At 45.8% G+C, this 26,866-nt stretch overlaps 1 protein-coding gene across 3 annotated transcripts in view; it reads right to left on the bottom strand.

Annotated features, from left to right (window-relative positions):
* TAFA2 (TAFA chemokine like family member 2) overlaps positions 1–26,866 on the bottom strand; it is a 1,145,470-nt gene that overhangs the window by 807,699 nt on the left and 310,905 nt on the right. The gene's annotated exons all lie outside the window — the stretch shown is intronic.

Below are 26,866 nucleotides of genomic sequence, written 5' to 3'. Positions count from 1 at the left end.
TTGAATTGGTCTATCCAGAGATAGGCGCACGTGCCGATTTTGTAAGCAAGTTTGCCTGGAAACTCTATGTCATTTATTCATGGAATGTCCATTTTTAATGCAGACGAGAATTTTATTTTTTGGGAGGGATTTGTGCATTCTGACTTTGCAGTTATCGCCCAAAATGTATGGTAGAGGTTACTGAGGGGCAGCCACCTATTAACAACAATCGCCCTAACTGCTTTTTTAAAGGCGATTATTGCCAAACTAGGTGTCATTTCTCATTTGCCCCCCCAGTGTTTGCTGAGGTTACAGGACTCCTCTTAGAGATGTTAATGTTAATGTTAAAGGATATTTGTACCGCGCGCTATCACCACCGGAGTGGTGTCCTGGCTCTCTGTCATGCTTTGCGGCTATGAATTTGTTTACTTAATTCTTAACTAATGTTTTGCTTGTTTACTCGATGGCAACCCATCTCTATTAAGTTTAATTAGTACCCGGCAAGGGCGCAATCAGAATGAGAGAACCATTCTGATTGGCCCTCGCCGAGGCATTACTCGGCCGGGAATCCCTCGGCCGGGATTCCATGGCCATTGTTCCTGGCGGGGGTCATGGCAGCCCCTCAGCCAATGAGGAGGCTCGAAGCGGGGCCATCCCCGCTCCAAGCCTCCACGCCTGAGAAGTTGCCTTCGCTCCGCACTGGGGACTCAGGTACGTTTTTTTAGTTTTTTTGTTGTTGTTTCTCCTCCCCCCTCCCCACCCCACTTCCCTTTAGCCTGCTTTGTCACTGGTGGGTGATGATGGCAGCCTCCAGCCTTGTGGAGACTCCGGAGCGGGGCCATCCCCGCTCTGAACCTCCACACGGCTGGAGGATACCATCCTCCCCTGCCGGGGACCCAGGTATGTATTTTTTTTTCTCCCTCCCTCCCTTCAGCCCTCCCAACCCCAACCCCACTTACCTTCTTTTCTTTTTTTTTTGGGAGTGGACGCGCTGGCATCAGAAGTGTTCGCAGAGCGTCCACTCCCGATGGCCACCATGGAAAGGGAAAACAGACTCTGTTTTCGCTTTCCGGGTGGCCATTTTCTTGGTCAATTTTTTTTGTCCTGACAGTAAAAAATGCTTTTAGTGCCCCGGTCACGCAGATCTTGCGGGCCGCGGTACTAAAAGCAATATGACCCAAGCAGACCTATATCTATGGGCCCCGGGGCATTACCTGAGTCGGTAATGCCCCTGCCGCTCAGGTCATATTGCTTAATTAATGCAGTATCTGTTCAGCTCTGCTTACTTTGGGTAATTTTATGTGATTATACATGTATTTTAGTGTGTAGGGTATATTGTTAACTTGTTAACTGTTTAAACTGTTCTCTATTGAAATGTTGCTGTAAATGTACCTTATATGACTCTGTGAAGGCTCGTAATAATCAAAAATGTTGGTCAATCTTTGTACATTTCTTTTTAACTGTTCTTTGTGTTTGCGAAAGGTTTGAATAGAAACCATAACACAACAAAATAAAAAAGACTTAGGACCCCAGGGGTTAATATACCAGGCAGGGCGGTCAGAAAAAATGTCTGACCACATCCGCCTGTGAGGTCGGGGCCCTCGGCAACAGATTCTCCTTAGTAACTATATGGAACAGCCAAAGGCAAGCAAATCCAGGTGTGCCGCGGGGTTCCTTTCATACAAATAATCTGTCTTAACCTCAGATTTAGTTGCCGAGACTTTCCGAAGGAGTTCGGGCAGATATCCTTTCCAGGGAGACTGCAAACTCGAGATTGTAACGTTTTTAGATGGTGAATTCTATGCCAGCCGCACCCAAATCCCCTTCCTTTCCCTGACTGCATGCTTCTCCCCACTTTCTTGCAGCTGCCACACCCCCTTTAAGGCACGGACTGAGGGATGCTGCACCCAGTTTTGTGGGGCACTTTGAGGGGCCCACACTCTACCTTCCATCTTGCCTGCTCCTCATTTCAACCACCTCTATGATTGAAGCATCACTCTGAAACCCAAGGTCGGCTGCAGCCTGAAAGCCTTGTGAGTAGTGACCAGTGTGGGTGGGGGGATTTTTGGTTTTGGCCTGTGGCTGTGTGACCTGTGTGAGAGGAGTTTGGGGATTGTGGGAGACCGCGAGGTAGACCTCTTGGAGAAACAAGCAGGGATTCTAGACCCTCCTCTGACTACCCAACAAATGCGTGACAAGCGCCTTGTGCTGCCCCCAACTGGCAACAGTCCTAGCAAGCCATTGAGCACAGCACCTGAGCATGTTAGATTGTGGTTTGAGGAGTCCCTCAGACTGCCAACAAACATAATTCCGGAGGTTAAGAGGGCGCCTGCAGTCCTCAAATTTCAAGCAGCCTTTCCTCGGAACAAAAGGTTCTTGCCCCCCCCCCCAAACCTTGGCATGTAGTCTATGGCAATAAGTGGACTTCCACTCGGCTTCGTTTCACTCATCTGCCAACGCGCTAAAACGTGTTTTCTTGTACCTGGTATACAATGTCTATAGGAGAGAGAGAACGGAGAGAGAGAGAGAGAGAGACTGAAAGAGGGGGAACGAGAGGGATAGGAGCGGGGGAGAGAGAGAAAGACAGGAAGAGAGACACAGAGAAAGTGTGTGTGAGAGAGACACAGAAAGAGAGGGAAAGAGGGAGAGGGAAAGGCTCAAGTCAAGGGGCCACGCGGGTGGATGGCGTCCACCCACTTTATCGAGATGGCGGACACCGTCCCCCTTGAATGTTTACGAAATTTTAAAATAAATAAATAACATCAGTCTACAGTGCCAAGTCCTTGCACCTCTGAAACCATTCACTTAACCACAAGGATTTACTCCTTCTACTCTCTAAAATGTCTCATATTGACATCTTCCCATACAGGATATGTCTTGTTACAGGATCTAAGATTTAAAAGATGCGCGTATTTTATACTGATGCAGCACGGTCATTTTAAAATCTGTTCTCTTGGCAAATGCTTCTCTGTCATGTGTGTTTTTTCCAACTGTGAAAGACAAGCAGAGTGACATTTGCATGTTTCACTTTGACTTCCAGGGAGATCACTTCCCAGTGCGTGTCAGAGTCCCCCCACTTTTATTGCTAGGACTTGAGCCCTGGGAGGGACAGAGGGAGAGAGATTTGCAGTGGCAGTGTGAAATAGTGACATGAGACCTTTCTGCAAGAGGCCAGTGGTTCAAGCCCAGGGCAGCGAGTTGTTTAGCCTTGTACCGCCTTCTCCCCTCTTCCCTCGAATAACCGACTCCCTCTAAGAGTTCCTATCAGGTTAGACTGTAGACACAGAAATCCCCCACAGATGGCCCCCACAGGCCTAACTCTTAGCACTTCACCACTAACCGAACCGCGGCCAAGCTCTCCTTCAGCCGCATCGCTCTATCACACGTCAGCATTTAACTTGAGCCAAAAGAGAGGTAGTCTTTCATATCTTGGCCTCTTCCCTATGGATAACCTATTAGTCTGATTGCCACACAGCAACTGGGTACTCCTGACCTGCACCCATCAACATCACGGTTTTCCCATTTGTTTCTCCCATTATCGCACCATTAATGCACTGTCCCCATTTTTTCGTATAGAGCCATGTGCAGCGGGGCCGCCAATAGTGGCAGAAGGGCGCCCTACTACTGGCGGTAGAGAACAGTAATATCGGCTGACGTCACCAACAATTCCAATAGGCTGTGCCTGCTTTTAGCAGTTGCCTAAAAAATGCAGGCCTAACCCACGGATGTCCAAACCTCTCCACGACTCCCAGAATACTCGAGGAATTTCTGCATGCTGTGTTCACAGAAGTGTTTTATAATGATGCAATCCCATTGAGAAACGCTCTGTGAATCTGGTGTGCGGTGATACTATCCCCATATATATGTGGTCGCCATTTTAAGTTGACTATTTAAGGCAAGCCTCCAATGATTCAATGTCCGGCAATAATACACTTTGCACAATTCCATGAATCAGGGTTTGTGTCGGCAGTGCAAAGTCACTTTTCAGCCATGCAAAGAATTGCATGAATCGGGCCCTAAGTGTTCTTACAGTCAGTCATCTGAGCTGAGGTCGCGACTGCTCACAGCATCATGGCTGCAAACTTGCCCCTTGTCACAAGGGTCTCCATTATCCAATCTTTTTTGGACCTTTAATTCAGTGCTATTGACGTCATTTTCGGGCAATATCATTTGTTAAATGGCCTTTTCAGGGTGATCTTTCAAGGAAATGTGTCCAGAAATGTAGGGGGACGCATCGTCCTAGTTGTCAAGGCATTTGTTCGCAGTAAAAACGCTTTATTGAAAATAAAAACTCAAACATGAATACATTCAAAAGAAAAAAGAAGTTGTAAACTGTGTTTGGAAGGTACCATTGAAAATCTAAAATAACGACTTATAAGAAGAAAAATCCGTTAAGCAGCAGCAAAGTAAATCAATTATGTAAAATAGAAAAGAAAAGAAATTGTGTTTGAAAACAAAAGGTTACTGGAAAAAAAAAAAGAACCCTGTTTTGAAATAGTTTAATAATGGGGAAATCATTAGAGGACAGAAAAGGAAATGGAGTGCGTTAATTTGACAAGATTGTATAATAAATTAAACTACAGAAAAAGAGAAAGTAGAACATTAAGAAATTGCTTCTGAAAACATGAGTGATTGATTAGGGAGCTAAAATAAGTGTTTGTAGCGCTTTGAAAGACACGGAAGAGTAATAAATGAAGCAATGAAGCTGCTTCCAAGACAAGTTCATGGAACCTGGTCAAATATCAGTTAGTTATTGACTGATGTTCTGCTAAACTGATTGGCTGAGATTCTAATAGACTCTGGGCCTGATTTACAACGCTTTTTTCAATGGGATTCTTCCTTTGAAAAACGCTTTGTGAACTCTATGGGCCCGCTTCATGGAATTTTTTGCACGGTTCAAAGCGACTCTGCACTGCTAAAAAGTGACTTTGTACAGCCGACACAAATCCTGATTCGTAGAACTGTGCAGTGTATTTTTGCAGTGCAAAGTCAGTACAAAGACATTTTGGCAGTACAAACTGACTTTGCACAGACTTTGCACTGCAAAAATACACTTTGCACAGTTCCGTGAATCAGGGTTTGTGTCGGCCATGCAAAGTCACTTTTCAGCAGTGAAAAGTCACTTTGAACTGTGCAAAAAAATCCATTTGTCGGCCATGTGTGGTTAGTAAAGTTTTATATCACTTTTGACAGAGATTTCACATTTCCATGTTATTTATTTATTTGTTTGTTTGTTTTGTTTATAAAGCGCTCTGACAAGGCCCGCAGGCATTAGAGCGCAAGAAGACACATAAAGGAACAAAACAGATTAGGACGAGCAGGCGGGGCAGGTGTGGGCCAAGGTAACTAGCAGAAAAGGAGTGTCTTAAGTGCCTGGTTGAATTCCCATTCCCTTGTGCACAGCTTCCAGCCTGCCCAATGTCATGTGTAACACGTTCAGTCGCTCCTATCATTCAGCCAGCAGCACAATGCATTCTGGGGTTTGTAGTTTTGCTCTTTCGATTGTTCGCATCAGCCTACCGATCCCAGCATGCAAATCACTCTTGGCTAAAAAGGTAGGACTGGCGGCAAGTGATCAACATGACATGGAGGGGGTGGAGGGCGGGCAGTCAGAAATACTGTAATTATTTGGATATATTTTGAAAGTAAAAAAAATAATAAAATATGCATGATCCTGTGCAGGTGTTGCAGCCGCAGCAAGGGTCATATGCAGAGAACATATTCGAGGCATAATGCAGTGGCTCCAATGCCCATCAATAAATGCGCGAGGAATACACTTTATGTGCACAGCGGGAATTCTCCGGTGCCCACACAGTTTATTGAAGAAATGAAGGCAGTCTTATGCTGAGTTAACCAGGCGTCGTAAAAGGGCCCCAGGCAGCCATAAAGCAAGGCTTTGTTATTGGGATTCTCCCTGCACTGATTACAGGCTGAGCCGCGGCAGCGGGGGGGGGGGGAAACGGCGCCAGGCCTTTCACTGCTTTTGGATTCTCCCTGCACCGATTACAGGCTCAGCAGCAGCAGCGGGGAAACGGCCCGGGCCTTTCAGTGCTTTTGGATTCTCCCTGCACCGATTACAGGCTCAGCAGCAGCAGCAGCAGCGGGGAAACGGCCCGGGCCTTTCAGTGCTTTTGGATTCTCCCTGCACTGATTACAGGCTGAGCCGCAGCAGCGGGGAAACGGGGCCGGGCCTTTCAGTGCTTTTGGATTCTCCCTGCACCGGTTACAAGCTGAGAAACGGCGCCAGGCTTTTCAGTGCTTTTGGATTCTCCCTGCACCGATTACAGGCTCAGCAGCAGCAGCGGGGAAACGGCCCGGGCCTTTCAGTGCTTTTGGATTCTCCCTGCACCGATTACAGGCTCAGCAGCAGCAGCGGGGAAAGGGCCCGGGCCTTTCAGTGCTTTTGGATTCTCCCTGCACTGATTACAGGCTGAGCCGCAGCAGCGGGGAAACGGGGCCGGGCCTTTCAGTGCTTTTGGATTCTCCCTGCACCGGTTACAAGCTGAGAAACGGCGCCAGGCTTTTCAGTGCTTTTGGATTCTCCCTGCACCGATTACAGGCTCAGCAGCAGCAGCGGGGAAACGGCCCGGGCCTTTCAGTGCTTTTGGATTCTCCCTGCACCGATTACAGGCTCAGCAGCAGCAGCGGGGAAACGGCCCGGGCCTTTCAGTGCTTTTGGATTCTCCCTGCACTGATTACAGGCTGAGCCGCAGCAGCGGGGAAACGGGGCCGGGCCTTTCAGTGCTTTTGGATTCTCCCTGCACCGGTTACAGGCTGAGCCGCAGCAGCGGGGAAACGGGGCGGGCCTTTCAGTACTTTTGGATTCTCCCTGCACCGGTTACAGGCTGAGAAACGGCGCCAGGCTTTTCAGTGCTTTTGGATTCTCCCTGCACGGATTACAGGCTCAGCAGCAGCAGCGGGGAAACGGCGCCGGGCCTTTCAGTGCTTTTGGATTCTCCCTGCTCTGATTACAGGCTGAGCCCAGCAGCGGGGGAAACGGCGCCGGGCCTTTCAGTGCTTTTGGATTCTCCCTGCACTGATTACAGGCTGAGCCCAGCAGCGGGGGAAACGACGCCAGTCCATTCAGTGCTTTTGGATTCTCCCTGCACTGATTACAGGCTGACCGCTGCAGCTGGGGAGACGGCGCCAGGCCTTTCAGTGCTTTTGGATTCTCCCTGCACTGATTACAGGCTGACCGCTGCAGCTGGGGAAACGGCGCCGGGCCTTTCAGTGCATTTGGTGTGGTATGAGGTCTGTTACCTTGCTCTAAAAATACACATTTACTGCCCAATATTATGCAGCCATGATGCATGAATGGTGCATAAATACCGCCTCAGTCATAATATACACCCCTTCGATGGGTGGGAAACTCTGGTTACAGCCAGCGGTAATTGCATTGCTTCTGCCAATCCGTGTAACCCCCTTTACAGCCAGCGGTAATTGCATTGCAAAGTAGTTCTCATTTGTATGGAGCTAGAGGCCTGTGACTGGCGTATTGCATTCGGCGCAGAATTATTTCATGTGGTTTTCATAGCTTTGCATTTAGTGTGAGCAGTTTCTTCCTGGTGCCGAACTGGCAGTGGAATCGAGTGTTAGTTTTGCCTGCAGTGTGAAAATGTGTGCCCAGCTCTGTAAGGGACTTAATTCAAACAGCAAAGATATCTTGAAACACAAACCTCGACAACCAAATGATCGACACAGCAATGTTCTCGACACACGCTCAATATCTCGCATCGTGATATAGAAACATTAATCACGTGTCAATCTCTGAAAAAGTTTGCAATACCCCCCCACCCACCTCCGATTCTGGACCTGGTTCATTTGAAAGTCAAACCTTCACTTATGTATGTCTATTTATAACAAATTACTCATGTGTAGGATCCATGTTAGTTTGGTTATACGGGACCGTCTGATACTTTTTGCAGGTAATAAAGCTTTGTTTTCCTTGCAAAAGGTGCATTGACTATTTGTCCGACTTGGAATTGTTTTTATTGTTTGGGTTTTCAGATATTCAATTCATCTACTTATGTGACAGTACTTTTTCTGGAAGAGCAGTCATTTTATTATAGTGGTAAACTGGCACAGATAATAGTTGAGCCTAGCAGTATTTTTCCATTTAATAATTGTGGTACTTTACCACTTGTGATATTTACCACTTGTCACTGGGGGTAGTAGCTTTACCACCTTTTCTGGAACAGGGCATGTGAGTTAACTTAAAGACAATGCATGAAATATTTAGCAGCAAGATTGACTTGACAATCTCCAGGGGTCTGCAAGCCGTGGCCTTCCAGATGTTTTGGACTACAGCTTCCATAATTCCTCACCATTGACGAGTCTGGCTGGGGCTGCTGGAAGTTGTACTCCAAAGCATCTAATGAGCCAAAGGTTGCAGAGTCCTGAGTTAAACGAAATAAATACATCTGCGTGAAAGGAATCACTTATAAAATAAACCTAAAGGTAGACTCGGCCATTTCAGACCATAAGACACACATAACATAGCACGACCTAGTGGCCTTCAATTTGGCTACCTATAATGCTTTACTTTTAGTGATGATAGTAAGTAGCGTTGTGTCTCGTGTATCTTTTGGCAGAAATGTCCAATTCTACTCTCACATTCCAGCCCTACAAATACCAGCCCCTTTTACTGCCTAAAATCATGCAAATACTCAAACTAACATGAAATTGAGTGTACAAAGATTCCTAACAAAAAACAGGAAACTTACGCATAGGAGCCTACATCCTGTTTCGATGCCTTCGGGCTGTTGCGTGCTCTACAAATATGAATAAATAAATAAATAGGTTCAGTGTTACCAGCCGAGCAGTGACACAGGAAGAAGAGAAGGTGGAAAGACACCGGCTCTGCATGTTAGGAGTTGAAGCGCAAATGTATTTAATGTGGCTGTCATGCACACCTCCCGTGAGCATTATGTTAACGTCAGTCGTTCTGGAAAGGTCAACCTCTTTCAGGGCACCAGGGGCCAGATTACAGACATTTTGCACCGGTGCAAGTGCAAAGTTGCACTGTTTTTGCACTCAGGCCAAGTTTGCCCTAGTACAAAAAATATTGGGGCCATATTAGAAAACATTTGCACCGTGACAAGTGCACATAGCAGAAGCACTAAGGCAACAGTTGCTATAGTGTAAAAAGCACCTTCAGTGCATTTTTCCAACGGGGCTAAAACCATTCCATATTGGCACTACGGCAAACTTTACCCTGGTGCAAAAATGCAGTGAAAGTGCATGTTTTTTGCGCTAGAGCAAACATTGCTCTAGTTCTAATATGGTGCAAATTTGCACTTCCACCACCACAAAGTTTCTGTAATCAGGCACAATATGCTTGCCATTCTCCGTCCTTCAATGAGGGCCAATGATGAGCTTCGAGGGTAATTCCAGAGCAAGCGGCCGTCTTGTAATCACCTTTCACCCGGGCATCTTGGCACTACTGTTTGGTGACGTTGTATATGTTGCCTCAGTAAACAAACGCATATTAAACGTGAGAAAATGTCCTCTAGAACCTAGGTTTCTGACCCTGGTACTTGGGAGTTTTGCTTCTAATCCCTTCATTAGACATGTAACCAAACATTGAGTTTTATGCCCTTTCATGCCTGGGTCTGGCTCACTCACAGGTGCCATGGACTACTATCCCATGCTTGCCAACAGGACCCGTTACAATCTGCAGGTGCTCATCCAGTCCTAGGTTTTTTCTTTGTATTCAGGGACTTGTAGTTCCACTTTTCCCATTATAAAACTCAGACTACAAGTCCCAGAATGCGAAGGAAAAACCAGGACTAGATAAGCACCTGCAGATTGGTACGGGTCATGTTGGCAACTATGCTTCTCTTGACCCACACATCTAATAATTCTGATTATGGCTCCACGTCACCTACGCAAAAGCCAGTCAGTCTGCACCTTTGTGTCTCCTGTCTGGGAAACTCTGCCCCCGCCCCTCGCGATCCCCAAAGTGACCCATTCATATCATGTCATGTACTCGCGATGGGAGCCATTTCGAGCGCCGCCCCAATTGGAGGGTAGGTACGTCAACAGGCGTGGCAGGGTGGGTGTGTCCATGCAGAGCGCTCAATATCCTGCAATAAGCAGTTAAGAAAGAGTCCAGACATACGTGGATTAAACACAAGGTGGACACTCCCTCCCCCATGACCAAATCAGGGTGGCCAAAAACAGGTGGCATTTTGGAATGCCGCCTATTTTACCGCCAGCACTATTTAGAAACCAATAGGCAGTAAATGCCACCTGCTTGTAAGTGGGGATGTTACCGCCACTTTACATGGCTGGTGTTGCCCGGTGCAGTACTATCGCATACCGTAATACCCTTTCTCAGGGGTCTGCAACCTTTGGCTCTCCTGATGTTTTGGGTTTGCTGGTCCCATCAGCCTGAGCTAGCATGGTCAATGGTGAAGGATCTTGGGAGTTGAAGTCCAACATGTTTGCAGAGCCGCAAGCTGGAGACCTGTGCCCTGTGTCCTCAATGGAGCCAATGGGGGCTCCAACATGTGCAATAACTGGACATTCTGTAGGACTCTTAATGGCCTGCTAATTTGTTAGATCATTTTTGGCTGTTTATGCAAATGAGTGCAGGGCTCGGGGATGTCTGTAATTGCCTTCTTCTGAAATGACACGATTACATGATATGACCAGGAAATGGGCTGCAGCTGTGTCAAAATACCAGCAGACCATCACCAGAAATCCGTGCATATATTGGATTAGAGAGAATGATGAAAGAGACAAAAAGTATTTAATCCACCATAGTCTATGCTTTGTGGAAAGTTCTTATACTGGTGTGGGGGATGGGGTTTAGGACTAAAATCCTGCCACGTGAGTTGGACAGATGGACTGTGGCTGTTCGGTTATCCATGGGGAGAATTTGTCATTTTCCTTTAAAGCACGGAAACATTTGGGGATCGGTAACTACTCGGTATACCGTAGGGCAAGTGTCTGCAACTTTTGGCTTGCCAGGTGTTTTGGACTACACCTGAATGGTGAAGGATCATGGGAGCTGTAGTCCAAAATATCTTGAGAGCCAGAGGTTGCATACCCCTGCCGTATGGTAGGGTGACCAGACGTCCCGGTTTTCCCAGGACAGTCCCGGGAAATTGCCCTCTGTCCTGGGAGTTTTTAAATTTGATAAACCCTATACTGGAATTGGAAGGGTGGGTGGCTATGGTCCCAGTTTTCGCAGGGACCTGATTTTGTAAATCCGAAATCGGGCCCGGAACGACTCTTCCTGCACGTGAATGGGGGCGTGAATACTTTCCACACCCCCAATTCCTCCCCCTTCTACTCCCCGGCCGCTCTCCTCCAATGAGAGGAATGTGCCTGTGTGCACCCCCCCCCTCACCCCTACAGCCCCTCTGTAATAGGCGCCACATGGGAGTAGGACTACCGTTTTATTTGTGTTTACTTTAGTCCTACTTCCATGTCTATGGCCTTTCCTGGTTTAAGCGGTCTGCAACGTTTGTTTCTCCAGATGTTTCTGACTACAGCTCCCAAGATCCCTCACCAATGACTCTGATGACTAGGGCTGATGGGAGTTGCAGTTTAAAACTTCAGAAGAGCACAGACTTGACCCACTGTAGGTTGATAAATAGGAGTTTTACAATGAATAAAAGGAAAACATTGATGAAAATAGGTTTCGGACCTCATTATGGGTTTGAAAGCATAATCCATATGTCCCTGCTCAATGCACATTTTAATGGAGGGGTTGAACGTTACCTGCTAGCGGAGACTGTCGTTTTATAAATGGAGGAGAAATTCCAGCAACTCTGTAGAAAGGTCAGAATTAATTATTTCCAATTTATCTGACTTCCTGCAGTGCACCCTTGCCTGCAAACTGCTCTTAATAAAGGGCAGGAGCCCTTAACCTGCCAAGAGAGAAGCTTTGTGTCCATTCAAAAGGCCAAGTTCTCGAGCGTAGGCCGGGGACGTGGGGAGTCTTGGTGACATGTCAGTGACACATGTGTCACTGACATGTGATAAGACTACACTGTTTTTTAAAACCAAAAATCAATGTGGGAATAGGGGCTTGGAAGCAGGACTTGCATTTCCTGTATGTGTCCATTTTGCACAAGAACGGACCAATCAGGAGGCCCGTTTTCAGTTACACAAAAGGTGAATACTTGCACCGTCTGTGAAATGCACCAATAGAAATGGCTCCGGGTGCCATGACAATGGGGCCACCCTTTGGGAGTGTGCAAGGGCGAATGACTGTTGCAAACACATTTTGATTGTATTTATCGTGCACGCATCCTCAAGACTAAGGTAAGGATGGATTGTGTTAGGCGTCCGCAAGCTTCGCCTCTCCAGATGTGTTGGACTACAGGCCCCATCAGCCCGAGCCAGCATAGTCAATGGTGAAGGATTGTGGGAGGCGTAGTCCGAAATATCTGGCGAGCCTCAGATTGCAGACTCCTGGATTGAGGAGGGAATGGGATAAGCGGGATGGGTTTGTTCTGAAGAGATGACTCAAGGTCACTCCATAACTTAGCGCACATATAGAACACTCTACCGCCTTTGACCTTTCCCCTTGTTGCGCAGCGCAGAGGGTTCCAACTTCCAACCAGAACAAACTGCAGACATTTTAAAGGGACCTTCTATTTTTGATCCGAGCGGTACTAACGCCGGCATAAACCAAATTACGTGCAGGGAAGACCTGCTTAAACTTAAAAAGAAGAGCTTCCGCACAGAATTACATGGACATTTCCTACGGGAATATTTGAGAGCAGATACTATTCCAGCAGGTTTAATTGTCAGGAACGATCCCTGTCTCTTTCTTACAGACAAGGAATATAATACCAAATTCGGTCATATTGCAATTAAATGTAGCAGAGAACTTATGGTCCTGACCATTACAACAGCTCAACGCCTGAGCATTGAGGTTCAAAAAGAATTAGACATAGAAGAAAAACATTTTTTAGACAATCAAGCAATTGCGAACGCCATAGACAAATTAAGAGAAACCAACAAACTCTTTGATGAGTTCAAAACATCCACAATTGCTAAAAAAACTAAAAAAATAAATAAAGACATTCAGGAATTCAAACTTGAAAAGATTTTTCCATACACAACAGCTGAATTTGCAGGGGCTGCTCAAAAATAAAAAACAACAAGCCACACAAAACAAAGGACAACGCCGTTGGGTATCATTCTCTAACTCTAGTAGCAGCGGCTCGGATGACCAACAGAGATCTAACCAACAACCCCTGTTTCCATATTTTCATCCCGTACAACCGCCCCCTTTTTTAGGCAGAGGAGGGCAAGGTATCCCATACTGGGGCCAACCATGGTTTCCACAATACCCACCACCACGTCGACAAACACGGGGACGAAGACGACAGACACGATGACAACAGATAATAAAGATATTCCCATTTTTAATCTGGCAAAAGTCACTCTGACAGCATCACAAGTGTCTATTCTCTCCAAAGGCCTTTCATTTGTGCCCTCTCGAACAACTGACTGGTTTCTTACGGAAACCGAAATTCGCCGTTTTTTCAGAACAAAAGAATTGATGACACTCCAGCTGAATCACAGGACACTGACTCTACATATCCCGTCTACATTTAGACCCCAAGACAATGAAACACCAAAAGAAATTATTACATTTGAAAAATGCATAATGAAGGAACTGGGCAAACTAAAAGGTGAAGAAAACTACTTCAAGCACAAGTTGTCAAAAGCCGAACAAAGGGCACTAATTGAGCTTTCCAAAAAGCGCAATATTGTGATAAAACCAGCCGATAAAGGCGGTGGCATTGTGATCATGTCCAATGATCAATATTGCACTATGGTTAATCAACTGCTTCAAGATCAGGAAAGCTATAAGAAAATAAAAAAGACCCAGCGAGTGAAATCAAATCTGAAATAGCAAATATGGCACAATATGCATATGAGAGGAAATGGATCAGTGACAAAGAACAAAAATTTCTAACCACTAGCCAAGACCGGACACCATCATTATACGCCTTACCCAAAATTCACAAAAATTCAGTTTCTCCACCAGGCAGGCCTATTGTGTCCGGGTGTGGCTCAGTTTTGGAACCAGTGTGCAAATTCATTGGTCTTTTTGAAACCTTTAAGCACTAAAACGGCAACCTATCTACGAGACACGACGCACACCATCCACATTTTTGAAAAACTTTCCTTCAATCCCCAGACACAAAGATATCAAATCATTGTACACAAGTATTCCTCAAGATCAGGCCATTGAATGTATACATCAAATACTTACTCATCATGATGAGCAAACCAGAGTACCTCACAATTTTATTGTGGAACTTATGACCCTAGCTCTATGCAAAAACGTTTTAGAATTTGACAGGCAATTTTATATACAAACTAAGGGAACAGCGATGGGCGCAACATTCGCCCCCAGCCTAGCGATTTTGTTTATGTCCAATTTTGAATCTAACAACATCTTATGAGAAAAAAACCCTTACCAACATTGTATCTCACATTGGAAACGATACATTGATGATATCGTGTTCATTTGGAACAGCTTGGAAACTGAGCTCAATCTCTTCCTAAGCTGGTTAAACAACATTGATAACAACATCCAGTTTACCATGGAAAACAGTAACCAGGAAATCTGTTTTCTTGATTTAAAAATTAGACACGAAGACGGCATTCTTAAATGCTGTTTGTATCGGAAGTCTACTGCACGGAACACTCTTTTGCATTTTTTGAGTAACCATCCACGCCACCTGCGTGAAAATCTACCATATGGTCAGTTCCTCAGAGTAAGGAGGAATTGCACCATCCTTACAGATTTTTACCAACAATCTGAGGACCTCACCAACCGTTTGTTAAAAAGAGGCTACCCGAAGAAACTGGTCTCAAATTCCAAGAAAAGGGCAAGATTCACAGACAGAGAAATCTTGCTATCACAAAACAACAATGCCCGGGAACACTCTGACTTTGAAAAAATGACCTGTGTAATTACACACAGCCCTCATACTTTTCGGATCAAAAAACTAATTTGTAAATATTGGCCCATTGTCAGACTGAGTTTACCTGATTCCCCTATACCACGTTTTGCTTTCAAAAGAGCTAAAAACGTACGTGACACCATAGTACATTCAAAATTTAAAAAACCTGCTCCAAGAACTGGACTTTGGGACCTCAGGACGACTGTTGGACACTTTCCCTGGGGCTCATGTTCTGTGTGCCAATTTACTTGTACAATGAAAAATTTTACTATTGGGACGAAGACCTGGCACTTAAACCTAATGACAAATTGCAAAACAAAGCAAGCTATCTACTGCATTGAATGCCCTTGCGGCCTAAGATATGTAGGCCAGACAAGCAGATCGGTGAATACCAGAATCTCTGAACACCGGTCACGCATCAGATGCAAAAATGCATCCACACCCCTTGTGAATCACTTTGTGGAAAATACCACTCCCTGAATGATATCAAGTGGTGGATCTTAGATGTAGTCAAGGACTCTGCAAATACATCACGCAGTCTCCAGCTCAAAGAAGCGAGATGGATTCATAGACTTTCTAGTCATGAGCACGGTTTAAAGGAAGAATATGTACCTCTGATCTGATATACAAGAGTCTGCAACACACAAGCTGATAATGAACTCAGCTTGGTCCTGACAGTTAGAAGTGTGAACAAGATTTGACAGTTGCTATCCATCCACCTAACTAAAGCTTGTGAATAAGGTTCAACACACCTCTTCAACAAATGACCACCAAATTGCCTGGAAAACAGGCCAGCATTTTAAGATACACCAGATAAGCAGGAATCATTGTCATCTAATTTGTTGGCGTGTAAATGCCAATACTTACCTTCTGCTTTAATATTCCGGCATGATAATATACTGGGCTTGATGTAATGGTGCAATATATGAAAGTTGGGTGCCACTACCCATGTTAACTGGGAAAGTATGCATAACTTCCTTCTCAACAACACTAGCGATCGAGCGACTGAGCGGTGTGCAAGTTTCTATGCCGTAAGGACACACCTCCACGGTATTCACAAACAGACTCCTTAATGCACCAATCACAGTGAGTTCAGGAAGTCAACCAGGAAGTGCTGCCCTAGTCCAGTTTCAGCCAATTGAGCACCAGCTTCGCATGACACACCTACAGAAGCTATGGCGGTGTTCGCGCCTGACTGTCATGACTCAGCACCCAGGACGCTGAAATATCCTCGGCAGCATCCACTCGCGGTCACTGCGAAGGCGTGCTGTAACAGTGAGGAATTTACGAGTTTGCACGCTACCTTTAGGTAATTTCCAAACTTTCACTAATCATCGTCGCTCATATTGAAAGACATTGCAAATAAGCTCTGCCAATAAGGTTGAAAGTGTATAACAACACACTAACCCAGTCACTTTGTTTTCCCAATGGGGCTCTCCAGCTCGTGCACTACAGCGAGTACAGCTGAACTCAATGCCACACACGTACTCAGGACGTTTGAAGATCAATTGAAATACAGTCAATTCAGACGTGACCTTCTCCACCAGAGCTATGAGATAATTCATTCAAATACCGCTTCTAGCTATAACCAGTTTTGAGCCATGAAAGAGATAGATTCTTTATTTTTTATTTTCTTTTCTCTATTTGACCCTAGAAAATGTACAAAGGACAGCAAGTGGTTACGCCCTAGGGAACTCGGGTTCCATGATGCACCTTTCTTACCAATGGAAGACCCCAACCCTTGCCTAAGTGGGGTTTTTTCCGATTTGGTCCGTGCCCAGAATCAGGGTAAGGATGTTATCCCCACTGAGTCTTTATTCTTGTTGCAATACTAAAACATCCTTTTAGATTTAGACTAATGCCACACCAACTGAAAACATTCCTTAAACAAATCTTCTTTTTCTATTTTTTTCTTGTCTGCCTCCACACAGGGTTAAGTTGGTTCCCTATCTTCTCGTGTTCCCACCCTGAGGAAGGCTTCAGTAAAATGTACATGCCCAGCAGGGGGCTGATCCGAAACGTACAGTGGATGTTCTAACTCCATCCATGATAGGAAGACTCCCTTTTCTTTGGAACTTATTTTGAAGTTCATTTCATACCAATGTTGGACAATGCAACCATCTAGGCACTAATATATTTGTGCAGGCATTTAGGGTGTCTTTTCCCTTCTCTAAACACCACCACGTCTCATGAACTAACGGCACCTGCTATATTGAGTTTTTGGCTGTTAGGATTTCCCTTTGTTATTCTGGAAATTTGCCTTTTCATTTTTGTACTATTTGTATTTATTGACTTATTGGTTTATTCACTGTCTATATTCAATTATTTGCAAAAATTGAACCAAATGTCTCTCTTTTAATCCTTTTTTTCTGCTTTATCACTTTAGATTGTATATTCACATTTATGTACATTTTTCTTGTGAATGCAAAATAAATTACATTGACAAAATTAAGGAATGTTCTCAGAGGAAAAAATTTAGTGGCAAAAAATAATACTGATATCCATGGTACAGGATACAAAACAAATTAAGTTGCTTTGAATTCAACTATAATTTTTTCTTTTACGCAGCATAGTGGATACTTCTGGTTTAACATTTATTAACATTAAATACATTTCACAAAGTCCCAATCATTGTATGCTATAAGGGACCACCCCGATTTAACTTTTTGTATGATGAGGGTTCCAACTTCAACTTCAGCGAGTGTGTCTAATCAATTGCTTACACAGGATTGAGTTTGGGTGGGTAGCAAACTAGGGGGATGTTGTGACAATACTTGTGTCTGGGGAGTTATCGAATGCAGAAGGGCTCAAATGGGTTGACCAGATTCCTCAAAATGGGAGCTGTCTGTCTTTGCATGGGGTGTGGAGACAACTTCAGTATTTCCTTTGCCACGTGCCATTACGTGTGAAATTATTCGCTGATGTGGATGCTGAAATTGGCAACGGCAGGAGGGGTGGCACTGCAAGCTCACGGTCCACTGATTTCACAAGCTGCCGCTGACTTCCAGTATATGAGGTGCTCAGTGTCACGGCCCCTATAATTATTATTATGGTAATTATTGAGTGCAGACCAAGCTTCAGGAAGCAACAGAGCCATTTACAAGACATCGGGGGAAGTACACTGAGTGGGAACCTGATCCCAAGGGATCAATGCAAGCGATAGCTCAGGGGCAAGGTGTTTTTCTTGGGATCAAGACAATGCAGCGCAACACAGGTTCAAATCCCGATCCCGCGCTTGGTAACCACTTGCTGGTATTATGCGCGTTATAAAAGACCAATTATTATTAATTATATGCGTGAGACGCTAACAACGCAAACATTTATGTGCGATACAGAGACAACGGGCGCCAGCCAGATGACAAAATGGGTGAATAAGTTTGCTCGACACTACAAAAGATGTCTATTGTGTCTTGTGTCTCCCAGGCCTTGGTCCTGTGTGCCTGCTACTCTGGTGGAGCGCTGATGAGCGAAATGTTGTGGTGCGAGTGCCCTGTATGTTCCATGGAAGTCAGTTGGTAGCTGAGGCCCTGTGAGAGTGGGAGCCGCTGGATGTTTCCTGTACCTTCCTTCTTACTTACCTTGTAACTTAACTGCTTGTTATAACTTTGTGAAATGGAACTTAAGTTAAAGCGTTCACTTCCCCACCTGGAGTCTCTGGAGTTCTTCTTCACAAGAGCACGTCTTCACAACATCCGAATCCACTAGTGCTGCTAAATCTAAACAAGTGTTGTCCCTTAGACCTGCAATATCACAATGCAGCTCCATCAGTACCACGCCAAATCAGACAACCAATGTGAGGCCTGTAAGAGGTCACCCGGCTCATTGTTGCAAGGTCTCTTTAAATGCCCTGATTCAAGTAGCTCCTGGAATGGCATACGGGGCATGTAATGCCTGATGACTGGAGGCAAGGTTCTGTCTCTTCAATACATGTTTTGCCTGGTGGGTGGGTGCGATACCGCGCTATGATACAGTTACACACCTGCCGGAAATAGTGGCCGACTAGTTGCCGTGATGGTTGCTTTTTCTATCAAATACATTCTACCCAATGGGAAGGACTTCTCGAGATGATTCTATCAACTATGTTGCAATTTAATATGTTGCACCACTACTGAACTGCACTGCAGCCGCAAGACCACGTCAGATGCAGAGGAAGTATGGGAATATGCCGGGCGAGTTGCAACAATGCAACAATGCATGATACACACAAGGTGCCCAAACTGGGCCAGCCAGGATGCTACTAGCCAATCAGAAGCAAAGAAGTCTCCATGGATCACTTCATATAGACCAGTGCTCGCCCACCTCTCCTCATCCAGATGTTATGGCCTACATCTCCCATGATCCCTCACCCCTGACTATGCTGGCTAGGGCTGAAGGGAGTTGTAGGCCAAAATATCAGGAGCTTAACAGGTTGTCGACTGCTCATATAGACTTCTCTGGTCTATGCGGCCAAATCCAATTCAGGCCTCTGTGCAGGATTACATCATTGCCACAACTGGACTCGATGAAAAAGTCTTAAAATTTGCAGTGTCTAGGATCCCTCATCAAATGTTCCTTCAAGTAGCATCTACAATTCCTTAATTCACATATTCCAGTTAGGTTTGCCCTCTTCCTGTCTCCCTGCAACCCTTGAGATGAGCCATGCTCCCCTATCATAGACTATTTATTTATTTATTATTTGTAAAGCGCTAAGACTCTGCCCAGTGGCATAGAAGCACTACAAATAACAAGTAACATGGCAATCAGACAGGAAAAAGCAGCAGGAGAGAAGGAGAAGGCAGACGAGAGGACCATTATGATATGATATGATAGAATATGATGGTTTATTTATATAGCGCCTATACACAATGTGTTTCAAAGCGCATTGAAATAAGAGTCTTCAATCCACGCTTGAAATAATCAAGAGAGACGTAGCCCCTGATGTCTCGGGGTAGGCCATTCCAACACTTTTGGGCTGCATGATGGAATGCCCCCTGCCTTACCAGGGCCAGTTTAGACCTTGGCACCGATAACAGGTGCGTGTTATTTGACCTTAGTGTCCTTCAGACCGGCAAACAAGACGGTCTGTCAGAACGATAGACTGGGCACTGACCAAAGAGGCATTTATGCGTCCAAGAAAGCAAAAGGAACTTAATCCCAGCCTGAATCGGCAGCCAGTGCTAGGCCTTCCGGTAGCTAAATTGTAACCCTCCACTAAATTCCTGGTGGAAAATGTAACATTGGCTACATCAACAGTTAAAGCGGTGGGTTAATGACACCATCTTGGGGGACAGACATGATCCGTGAGGGACCCCACACTTGACTTCACATTCATCGGCAATGGCATCACCACGGAAAATTCTGGCACAGCGACTCCGTCAAGAAGGATTGACCCAAATGGCTGCTGTGGGTGAAAAAAAGACAGAGTGTATTCACCTTTTGATCAGCAGGCCACGATCCACGAGGTCAAATGCTGCAGACAGATCAAGGAGCATAAGCAGTGCAGTACCTTCCTTCTATATTGCCTGCAGGATGTTCACTTTAAAGTCAAGACGTGCCTTTTCCGTGCAATGAACTTGATAAAACGTGGACCGATACAGGGTTTTGAAGAAAAAATGCGCATTCGTAATAGGCCTGTAATTCGTTGGTACATTAGGCTCCAAAGTAGACTTCTTCAAAAGTGGGGAAATCCATGCCTACTTAATGCAGGATGGTACAGAGCTTTCCACAAAAGATGGATTATAAACTTAGTGACAATGGGGATTAACAGCGACGCACATGTTTTAATCACAGAAGCGGGATATCTTTACTGTAATGGTGGAATCTGGAACTTTTGGCTCCCAAGATGTTTTGGACTACAATTCCCATCAGCCCTAACCATCATAGTTCATGGTGAGAGATTCTGGAAGTAGTAGTCCAAAAAACATGGAGAGACGCAGTATCACTGGATATAATAATACACGTATCCATGCTATAGCTACATAAAATGCCAGTACATAATGCTCTTCTTATTGCGGCAATAAGCCCTGAGACGGCGGGCCATTACCACCCAAGGTAATGACCCCGGGGCCCATAGTTACAGGCCCGAGCTGGCCCGCCGTTGAGGTGCTTATTGCCTATAGTACCTCGGCCTGTTAGACCGGGGTACTAATGTTTTCTTTACCGGCTGCGTGACGCTTTGCGTTTCGCAGCCGAAAAATAAAAGTTACAAAAGTTTCAAAAAAAACCCATCCAGACAGAAAAAGCAGTCTGTTTCCTGTTTCCGTGATGGCCATAGTAAACAAAGAAAATGGCCACCTTGGAAAAGGGAGAAGGGACTATGTGTGGTCTCATCTCCCTTTCCATGGTCGCCTGGAAAACAAAAAAAAAAGACGACACCCGGCGCGCGATGCACACAAGTGGGTCCATGAGATTACACTGTGGTATGCCTCGGAAACGAGCCAATCCACAAGTGTATCCTGTGGATTTGCGTTGCCGGGCACTAATGTATGGTAGGGACCTCACTACAGATCTGCATTTAAACAAATGTTATCAGTACAGAACTGTAATGGCTTAGTGCAGTGGGCTTGTGACGTCACAATGTCTGCTGCCAGTGTCAGCCCATAGCAGGAAAGCCAGCTTTCTGAGGAACACCGCCGCTGCCTCTGTAGCAGTGATGACTTGCTTTGAAGAGTCTTTTCTTTCTTCCTTTGTCAGTTGTCTGTCATTAGTCGATAAGTGCCGAGACATTAGTGAGTGTGTGTACTGCACTAATGGAATTTAGAAAAGTAAAGCAGGAATCTGTCTGCATGCTGCCACTTATTTTAAACTACAAAGCCGACTATTGCTTATTTGATTGAGTGCCGCATCAAAACAACTCCGCTTACAGAAGACACTTCCCAAAAAAGGAAAATGGCAGTTTTTAGGACTAAATATTAAGTCTAGTAGAAAGACAAAACCAGTTCAGTGGGCAGTACTGTAGAGGGCCATTGCAAAGCTGCCATAGAAAAGTGTAGATTACTCCGAAGGTCCAAGGAATGTACCCAAGTGTTGATCATTATTATTATCGGGGTATTTACTGAGCACGGATCAAACTTCAGGGCGCAGTGGCGCGCTTTACAATCATAGTGGGAAGAACACAGTGAGGGAAGCAGCACGGGCCATTGGCAGCAAGGGAACTATGAGACCCAGAGTCTCATAGTCACCCTCTCCAGCGTGGCAAGATGGGGCCTTTCCCCAATTCATCCTTCTGCTTCTTTTGGCTTTGGGACGCCTGAGAATTACTTTGTTCCTTCCTTTCTCCATACCTCCTCTTGGCTGAAGCTCCCCGGGCCATGCATTGGAGAGAACCATTATTTGATCTGTGGGTACCTTGCAACCTGGTACTCTATGGTGGGGATCCGTTAAGGGGCTGTGTGGGGGCAATGCACAAGCGGTGGAGGATAGCACAGAGGCAACACGCTGGTCTTGGAAGCCAGACCAGACCAAGCAGAGCAACAGAGGTTCGAATCCCGGAGCCGCGCTTAGAAACCAAACTCAAACACAGTCTTGGAAGCCAGACCACGCAGAGCAACAGAGGTCCGAATCCCAGAGCCGCGCTTAGAAAACAAACTCAGGCACAGTCTTGGAAGCCAGACCACGCAGAGCAACAGAGGTCCGAATCCCAGAGCCGCCCTTAGAAAACAAACTCAGGAACAGTCTTGGAAGCCAAACTACGCAGAGCAACAGAGGTCCGAATCCCGGAGCCGCCCTTAGAAAACAAACTCAGGCACAGTCTTGGAAGCCAAACTACGCAGAGCAACAGAGGTCCGAATCCCGGAGCCGCGCTTAGAAAACAAACTCAGGCACAGTCTTGGAAGTCAGACCACGCAGAGCAACAGAGGTCCGAATCCCAGAGCCGCCCTTAGAAAACAAACTCAGGCACAGTCTTGGAAGCCAGACCACGCAGAGCAACAGAGGTCCGAATCCCAGAGCCGCCCTTAGAAAACAAACTCAGGCACAGTCTTGGAAGCCAAACCACGCAGAGCAACAGAGGTCCGAATCCCGGAGCCGCGCTTAGAAAACAAACTCAGGCACAGTCTTGGAAGCCAGACCACGCAGAGCAACAGAGGTTCGAATCTCGGAGCCGCGCTTAGAAAACAAACTCAGGCACAGTCTTGGAAGCCAGACCACGCAGAGCAACAGAGGTTCGAATCTCGGAGCCGCGCTTAGAAAACAAACTCAGGCACAGTCTTGGAAGCCAGACTACGCAGAGCAACAGAGGTTCGAATCCCACAGCCGCCCTTAGAAAACAAACTCAGGCACAGTCTTGGAAGCCAGACCACGCAGAGCAACAGAGCTTTGAATCTCGGAGCCGCGCTTAGAAACCGAAATCAGGTATGAAAAAGCAAAAAAATAAAATGTATTAAATGTGGATGGATAAGATCTTATGAAAGGCGTCGCTCCAGGATGGGTCGGTGTTATGCATATCTGACCACTAAGGGTAGCTTATATAGAATGCCTCTGATGACTCCTTAGAGGTTGCATGTCGGCGTGTGTGAGATCTGTTGGTTCTGAAAAGACTTTTCCTTTGCTATTTAACGTATATTCACCACGGAGAAGATATGTGTTTATATTGAGTGACAATTGTGTTGTCAGGCAAAAACTACATTTTTAAAAGAGGTGCTTTATAGATTCTGCTTACCAGCATCTGGAAGATGTCTTGCATCAGCTAAAGTCCTTGTATAAAAGGGGATGATGAAAGTGCCATGTATTATAAGGAATGAAGTACCCTCAGCCTTCGGATTCTAGACCTTTACTTGGCCTCATAACCTTAGTGTGTTTAAGAAAGTGGGAGCGAAGGAAAGGTGAGCGGATGGAAAAGAGGGAGTCTGAGCCTGAGACATAGGGCGGCAGGGCGGTGGCGGAGAAGGAGGTTTCGCGGTATCTGGCTCCCTTGGCACTTCAGGTGGGAGGGGCCAAACATCATACATCCTAATTTGTTTGGAATTAATAAGACTGTATTTGTGAGGCAAATTCGAAAAGCAATGGGACACTATGAATACATGTGAATTGTGTATCTCACTCAGCATGTATGCTTGATGATTAGTAGAAATAAAGAGGGGACTAGTTCTTAGCTTGCGTTCAGGTATTTGTTGTGAGTGTTCATTGTATGTGCAAAAAAGTCTCTTTATTTTCTTTTTTGCACACCCACACAATAATTGGACACTTCAAACTATGCTAAATAGTTGTTCCATGTGTGTTTTAACTTCTTAAGCGCTCAGGGTCTATTTTGTGGTCTGCATCCCATAGGCCTATCACTCCCATAGTCTCTCACTATTGACTACACTGGCACGGGCTGATGGGCGTTACAGTCCGAAACCTCTGGAGAGCCAAACATTGCAGGCCCCTGATATAAGGAATCACTGTAGGCTCCAACCCGTTAAGGCCGCAATGGACTGCACCAATATCATGCGATGAGATGCAATGCTAAGCCCATGAATCCGCCCTCACAGCCTTCACCCGTCAGCCGCAGGCATTATTCAGAAACTAACGCACTTCCCAGATTCTGCTGACCTGTCTTCTACCTCTAACTTGCACGGTTCGGCGGCGCGGCGGCATAAGAACCAAGTCTGCAGAAATTATTCCTTATTTTTCAAATTCCAGGAAACAACACGCAGGGCCTTTTCATGGCTGTAAAATTAGGGAAGCAGTGGAGGGAAAACAGTAATGTGAAATATGCAAATACTTGAACAGCTGCGTGTTTCCTGGATATATATATATATATATATATATATAGAGAGAGAGAGGCTGTATATGCAGTATCTGGGAAGCTGGGACGTTGGCACGTGACACAGTGTTCTGGGTGTGTTTAACAATGGGGTGCCTGGCCATTGGCTGTGGGCAAAGGATGGCACAGGGTGCACAGTGGCCACGGGCAGAGTGGTCAGTATCCCTGGTGCTGCTTCTAGGCTTAACAAGGGGCTGTGATTGGTGGTCAGCGGTCCAATGAGAGATGAGGGGAAGAGAAGGAGGGCCAATAACCAAGCCTAGTTGTAAGCTGGGCTAGTGATGGTAACTATGCCAGGTATATGGTGGCATCATTGGGGAATTTGATGCTACACTTGGTATATCATAGCAGCACCAGGCGGTCCACTGTAGTTCATGGGGACACTGGCAGGCTTATTGGGGCGTCTGAGGATATGCTTTGCATAGATTGCAGGATCTGTACATGTGGGCCGCATCTTACATGTGGTAAATATGCCAGGTGTATGATGACGTGATCAGGGGCATAGGAAGCTGCGCTTGGCCTATGATGGTAGCACCTGGATGTGGGGGTGCACTGGGGGCTCTCCCAGGCTCACTGGTGCATTTGAGGTTCAAATTGTGGTGCTATGAAGCTTTGCCCCATTTTCGTTTGTCGAATGGCAACTTCGGCGAATTTGTTTCCACTGATTTTGCCAGTATTCCTACCGCAAACAGCAGGGGGAGACCCCTTGCATCCCCCACCCAAATGTTTGAGTTACTTCTACTTAACATCTAGCGGTGTGTGGTATAAAAAAAACAGCAAACAATGCAGTAAAAATGTATTCAGCAAAGTTGCCATTCAGCAAAAAGTGATGGATACCGAAATTGCTGCAGGTTCTGAACATACCTCACACATGGCAAATTGACCATGTATGACTGCAACATTGGGGCATTTGAGGGTGCACTTGGTTTATGGCTGCAGGATCTGAACATGTGGGGTAACACCTCACACATGCACTACATCATTTGGGTATACACATTACCACAGGTGTCTGCAACCTGCCAATCTCCAGATGTTTTGGGCTGCTACTCCCATGATCCCTCATCATTGAGGAAGCTGGCAAGGTTGGTGGAAGTTGTAGTTCAAAACATCTGGACAGCCCATGGATGCAGACCCCGGTTAACATATGGGGACCCTCGTAGGCATATGATTCCAGTATTTAAGCATTTGGTGCTGCCTTTTTCATGTAAGAGCAAAACCTACACATGTTGTGTTTCCCTTACAATAATTATCCTGTTCACCGATACACGCATGTTTTCCCAGTATTGCTGTTGTTTCACAGTTGCACTATTTGAAATAAGGAAGCGCCCAGCAGCTGGACTGCCTACTCAAAGAGCTCGGATTTGGCCATGCCAGGCAGTAAAATGGCAACAGCTGGCAAATTGTCTGCACATCTAGGCAGGCGATGGCAGTGCCCGCCGGGGGCATATGTTGCACCCATGGAAGAGCCACAACTGTTGGCTTTGCCATTGTTTTCCCATCAAGGGAAAAGGCATTCCTTGGGATGTTGTGCTATCCCAGCCATGCCACAATGATGAGCTCACAGCCCCCCAATTTGGGCCAGGTGGATACCGCAGGGGCAACGTGCTTGTCTTGGAAGCAAGACACGTTCGAATCCCGGTCCCGTGCTTAGAGACTTGTCTCCGGTATTGAGCATGTCACCAAAAGATTAATTTAATCAAATAGCATCATAAAAAGGGGATGTGAGCATCTCTGGCTTGAGAAAGTTGCATTTGGACCTCAGTATAAGATCTCCTCTATCGATCATGAGCCAGATCTCAACAGAAAACCCCTTTAGAACAAATGGGGCAGTGATCATGAGAGTGATGTGATATGACACGTTATTTATAACGCGCTTAATACCCAGAGGTTTCCAAGCGCAGACCCGGGGATTGAACCTGCGTTGCTCTGTGTCGTCTTGCTTCCAAGGCGAGCACATTGCCCCTGAGCTATCCTCCCGAATGCAAGATCAGATATCCGTGTGAGGTCCCCTCAGACCTTTTAGAGAAGATCCTTTTTGGACAATGGAAGATAACAGGTTACAGCATGAGTGCAGGTGTCTGGGAGATCTCTCCAGGGCAATGCTCAGATCTCTCTGGAGAGATTTATGAGGGGAGGTAAGAGCTTCTTTTCAGTTCTCAGACTAAGAACGGAGGTCATAGTGTCACTAACCCTAATTCTACGACCTATCAATAACCTTTAC

Source organism: Ambystoma mexicanum, chromosome 12, assembly GCF_040938575.1.
Source record: "Ambystoma mexicanum isolate Mex_15411 chromosome 12, UKY_AmexF1_1, whole genome shotgun sequence".
Lineage (NCBI taxonomy): Eukaryota > Metazoa > Chordata > Amphibia > Caudata > Ambystomatidae > Ambystoma > Ambystoma mexicanum.
This window is presented reverse-complemented; position numbering and strand designations above follow the sequence as displayed.